Source organism: Stenella coeruleoalba (genome assembly GCF_951394435.1).
Source record: "Stenella coeruleoalba genome assembly, contig: scaffold_312, whole genome shotgun sequence".
In the NCBI taxonomy this organism is placed as follows: Eukaryota; Metazoa; Chordata; class Mammalia; order Artiodactyla; family Delphinidae; genus Stenella; species Stenella coeruleoalba.
The window spans coordinates 286,300-292,299 of NW_027645907.1; positions in this window are offsets into that span (position 1 = coordinate 286,300).

A 6,000-nucleotide genomic window follows, 5' to 3' on the forward strand; every position below is an offset into this window, starting at 1 on the left:
TCGCAGAAAGTGAAAAATGGATAAAGAAGTTGTGGTATTCACTTACAAAGCAATATCACTCAGCAATGAAATCTGTGTCATCAGGCCCTTAGCAGCACAATGAGTGGATTCAGGTAAGATGATTCTAACTGAAATAAGTCACACAGAAAAAGAAAAATCATAAGATATCAGTAATACACGGAATGGAAACTTGGCTACACAGGAACTGAATTACAGAACAGAACAGGGTCTCAAATTTAGAAAAACAACTTATGCTTGCTTAAGAGTAACGGTGAGTTGGGGTGCTGCATAAAACCAGAGATTGAAATGAGCACAGATAAAGTTCCTTAAGCCAAATATGGAATAGACAAGAGCTACTCCTTGCTCAACGAAATGGACTCAACACCGCATATTAAACGCCTAAGAATGTACCTGACTTGTAAATATCTTAAAACCTATGGATTGCTATGTCTCCGAAAGAGAATCAAGCATGTGTACAGGGGCATAAACGCAGCAGTGATAGGATTGGAGAGGTGCGGTGAGCAAATGAAGACCCTTTGAAGTCATATTGCATGGTACCCATTCCACGGGTTTCAACTACAGAGGTTTAAGGTATTCTTCCTTCAGCTAAAACATGCATGTGGAACCTAGAGTATGATCAACCATGTGATCGGGAGACGTGTTCAAATATGTCTCAGTTTTCCTCCCCTGGTACTCGGGTGCAACATTCCAGACGCTTTACTAACACTCTCCCCACATGGAGAGTCAGTCCCTTTAACCTCCTGTTTGGCCCAGTTTGCAATTTCTGCGGAAGATGAACAGGAATAGCGAGAACCAATGAGAGGCTAGCTGGAGGTGTCTGGACGGGCAAATTTAACTCTCATTTCCCACCAGGAAGAGGAATTAACCAAAGGCTCAGCATGCCGGGCCGGAACCAGATTAGGGCCTGAAGCCATCCTGCGGTGTTGCGGCCAGGTCACAAGAAAGCGAGTTGAAGAAAGGAGCTCAGGGGCACTGTAATTCACAAACCTGCAGAGTTATAAATGACAGCTATCGTCCAAAAATAGACTGAAGTAAGGCTGCCAAGAGGACTTGAAAGCGGGGCAGAATTGCAGGAAACCGATTTCAGGAGGTAGACTGGAATTGCATTGAAAGCATAGGAAAAGAGGCAGAACGTCCACAATGATGCACTTGGCCAAAAAGGGCGTATGCGTTTTCTCCTGAATATATTCAGGAAAAAACGCATACGCACTTTTTGGCCAACCAAGCAAGCTTGCAAAGGAAATCTGCACTACAATGAAGTCTCACTTCCCCCTGGCCAAAAGGGCCATCTGAAAAAAGTGTAAAATCCAGAAAGACAACAGGCCATTTAGAACTGGGAGCCTTGTTATGCTGATGGGCGGGATGTAAATTGCCAACAGACACTTGGGAGAAGTGTATGGTGTTTCCTGAAACATCTAAACAACAAAGCAACAGAGCCTAGGGCACTTCCACTTATGGTCCTATAGCTTAGGGAAATTAAAATCAAAAAGACACAGCCACCCCAAAGTTTGGAACGGCTCTGTTTACAAGAACCTCGTTTACAGTACAAGTTCAACATCGCAGAAAGTGAAAAATGGATAAAGAAGTTGTGGTATTTACTTACAAAGCAATATCACTCAGCAATGAAATCTGTGTCATCAGGCCCTTAGCAGCACAATGAGTGGATTCAGGTATGATGATTCTAACTGAAATAAGTCACACAGAAAAAGAAACATCATAAGATATCAGTAATCCACGGAATGGAAACTTGGCTACACAGGAACTGAATTACAGAACAGAACAGGGTCTCAAATTTAGAAAACCAACTTATTCTTGCTTAAGGGTAAAGGTGAGTTGGGGTGCTGCATAAAAACAGAGATTGAAATGAGCACAGATAAAGTTCCTTAAGCCAAATATGGAATAGACAAGAGCTACTCCTTGCTCAACGAAATGGACTCAACACCCCATATTAAACGCCTAAGAATGTACCTGACTAGTAAGTATCTTAAAACCTATGGATTGCTATGTCTCCGAAAGAGAATCAAGCATGTGTACAGGGGCATAAACGCAGCAGTGATAGGATTGGAGAGGTTCGGTGAGCAAATGAAGACCCTTTGAAGTCATATTGCATGGTACCCATTCCAAGGGTTTCAACTACCCAGGTTTAAGGTATTCTTCCTTCAGCTAAAACATGCATGTGGAACCTAGAGTATGATCAACCATGTGATCGGGAGACGTGTTCAAATATGTCTCAGTTTTCCTCCCCTGGTACTCGGGTGCAACATTCCAGACGCTTTACTAACACTCTCCCCACTTGGAGAGTCAGCGCCTTTAACCTCCTGTTTGGCCCAGTTTGCAATTTCTGCGGAAGATGAACAGGAATAGCGAGAACCAATGAGAGGCTAGTTGGAGGTGTCTGGACGGGCAAATTTAACTCTCATTTCCCACCAGGAAGAGGAATTAACCAAAGGCTCAGCATGCCGGGCCGGAACCAGATTAGGGCCTGAAGCCATCCTGCGGTGTTGCGGCCAGGTCACAAGAAAGCGAGTTGAAGAAAGGAGCTCAGGGGCACTGTAATTCACAAACCTGCAGAGTTATAAATGACAGCTATCGTCCAAAAATAGACTGAAGTAAGGCTGCCAAGAGGACTTGAAAGCGGGGCAGAATTGCAGGAAACCGATTTCAGGAGGTAGACTGGAATTGCATTGAAAGCATAGGAAAAGAGGCAGAACGTCCACAATGATGCACTTGGCCAAAAAGGGCGTATGCGTTTTTTCCTGAATATATTCAGGAAAAAACGCATACGCCCTTTTTGGCCAACCAAGCAAGCTTGCAAAGGAAATCTGCACTACAATGAAGTCTCACTTCCCCCCGGTCAAAAGGGCCATCTGAAAAAAGTGTAAAATCCAGAAAGGCAGGACAGGTCATGGAGAACTGGGAGCCTTGTTATGCTGATGGGCGGGATGTAAATTGCCAACAACCACTCGGGAGAAGTGTATGGTGTTTCCTGAAACATCTAAAAAATAAAGCAACAGAACCTAGGGCACTTCCACTTATGGTCCTATAGCTTAGGGAAATTAAAATCAAAAAGACACAGCCACCCCAAAGTTTGGAACGGCTCTGTTTACAAGAACCTCGTTTACAGTACAAGTTCAACATCGCAGAAAGTGAAAAATGGATAAAGAAGTTGTGGTATTTACTTACAAAGCAATATCACTCAGCAATGAAATCTGTGTCATCAGGCCCTTAGCAGCACAATGAGTGGATTCAGGTATGATGATTCTAACTGAAATAAGTCACACAGAAAAAGAAACATCATAAGATATCAGTAATACACGGAATGTAAACTTGGCTACACAGGAACTGAATAACAGAACAGAACAGGGTCTCAAATTTAGAAAACCAACTTATTCTTGCTTAAGGGTAAAGGTGAGTTGGGGTGCTGCATAAAAACAGAGATTGAAATGAGCACAGATAAAGTTCCTTAAGCCAAATATGGAATAGACAAGAGCTACTCCTTGCTCAACGAAATGGACTCAACACCCCATATTAAACGCCTAAGAATGTACCTGACTAGTAAGTATCTTAAAACCTATGGATTGCTATGTCTCCGAAAGAGAATCAAGCATGTGTACAGGGGCATAAACGCAGCAGTGATAGGATTGGAGAGGTTCGGTGAGCAAATGAAGACCCTTTGAAGTCATATTGCATGGTACCCATTCCACGGGTTTCAACTACCCAGGTTTAAGGTATTCTTCCTTCAGCTAAAACATGCATGTGGAACCTAGAGTATGATCAACCATGTGATAAGGAGACGTGTTCAAATATGTCTCAGTTTTCCTCCCCTGGTACTCAGGTGCAACATTCCAGACGCTTTCCTAACACTCTCCCCACTTGGAGAGTCAGTCCCTTTAACCTCCTGTTTGGCCCAGTTTGCAATTTCTGCAGAAGATGAACAGGAATAGCGAAAACCAATGAGAGGCTAACTGGAGGTGTCTGGACGGGCAAATTTAACTCTCATTTCCCACCAGGAAGAGGAAATAACCAAAGGCTCAGCGTGCCGTACCGGAACCAGATTAGGGCCTGAAGCCATCCTGCGATGTTGCGGCCAGCTCAAAAGAAAGCGAGTTGAAGAAAGGAGCTCAGGGGCACTGTAATTCACAAACCTGCAGAGTTATAAATGACAGCTATCGTCCAAAAATAGACTGAAGTAAGGCTGCCAAGAGGACTTGAAAGCGGGGCAGAATTGCAGGAAACCGATTTCAGGAGGTAGACTGGAATTGCATTGAAAGCATAGGAAAAGAGGCAGAACGTCCACAATGATGCACTTGGCCAAAAAGGGCGTATGCGTTTTTTCCTGAATATATTCAGGAAAAAACGCATACGCCCTTTTTGGCCAACCAAGCAAGCTTGCAAAGGAAATCTGCACTACAATGAAGTCTCACTTCCCCCCCGGTCAAAAGGGCCATCTGAAAAAAGTGTAAAATCCAGAAAGGCAGGACAGGTCATGGAGAACTGGGAGCCTTGTTATGCTGATGGGCGGGATGTAAATTGCCAACAACCACTCGGGAGAAGTGTATGGTGTTTCCTGAAACATCTAAAAAACAAAGCAACAGAACCTAGGGCACTTCCACTTATGGTCCTATAGCTTAGGGAAATTAAAATCAAAAAGACACAGCCACCCCAAAGTTTGGAACGGCTCTGTTTACAAGAACCTCGTTTACAGTACAAGTTCAACATCGCAGAAAGTGAAAAATGGATAAAGAAGTTGTGGTATTTACATACAAAGCAATATCACTCAGCAATGAAATCTGTGTCATCAGGCCCTTAGCAGCACAATGAGTGGATTCAGGTATGATGATTCTAACTGAAATAAGTCACACAGAAAAAGAAACATCATAAGATATCAGTAATACACGGAATGTAAACTTGGCTACACAGGAACTGAATTACAGAACAGAACAGGGTCTCAAATTTAGAAAACCAACTTATGCTTGCTTAAGGGTAAAGGTGAGTTGGGGTGCTGCATAAAACCAGAGATTGAAATGAGCACAGATAAAGTTCCTTAAGTCAAATATGGAATAGACAAGAGCTACTCCTTGCTCAACGAAATGGACTCAACACCGCATATTAAACGCCTAAGAATGTACCTGACTAGTAAGTATCGTAAAACCTATGGATTGCTATGTCTCCAAAAGAGAATCAAGCATGTGTACAGGGGCATAAACGCAGCAGTGATAGGATTGGAGAGGTTCGGTGAGCAAATGAAGACCCTTTGAAGTCATATTGCATGGTACCCATTACACGGGTCTCAACTCTCAAGGTTTAAGGTATTCTTCCTTCAGCTAAAACATGCATGTGGAACCCAAGTATGATCAACCATGTGAACGGGAGACGTGTTCAAATATGTCTCAGTTTTCCTCCCCTGGTACTCGGGTGCAACATTCCAGATGCTTTACTAACACTCTCCCCACTTGGAGAGTCAGCGCCTTTAACCTCCTTTTTGGCCCAGTTTGCAATTTCTGCGGAAGATGAACAGGAATAGCGAGAACCAATGAGAGGCTAGCTGGAGGTGTCTGGACGGGCAAATTTAACTCTCATTTCCCACCAGGAAGAGGAAATAACCAAAGGCTCAGTGTGCCGTACCGGAACCAGATTAGGGCCTGAAGCCATCCTGCGGTGTTGCGGCCAGCTCAAACGAAAGCGAGTTGAAGAAAGGAGCTCAGGGGCACTGTAATTCACAAACCTGCAGAGTTATAAATGACAGCTATCGTCCAAAAATAGACTGAAGTAAGGCTGCCAAGAGGACTTGAAAGCGGGGCAGAATTGCAGGAAACCGATTTCAGGAGGTAGACTGGAATTGCATTGAAAGCATAGGAAAAGAGGCAGAACGTCCACAATGATGCACTTGGCCAAAAAGGGCGTATGCGTTTTTTCCTGAATATATTCAGGAAAAAACGCATACGCCCTTTTTGGCCAACCAAGCAAGCTTGCAAAGGA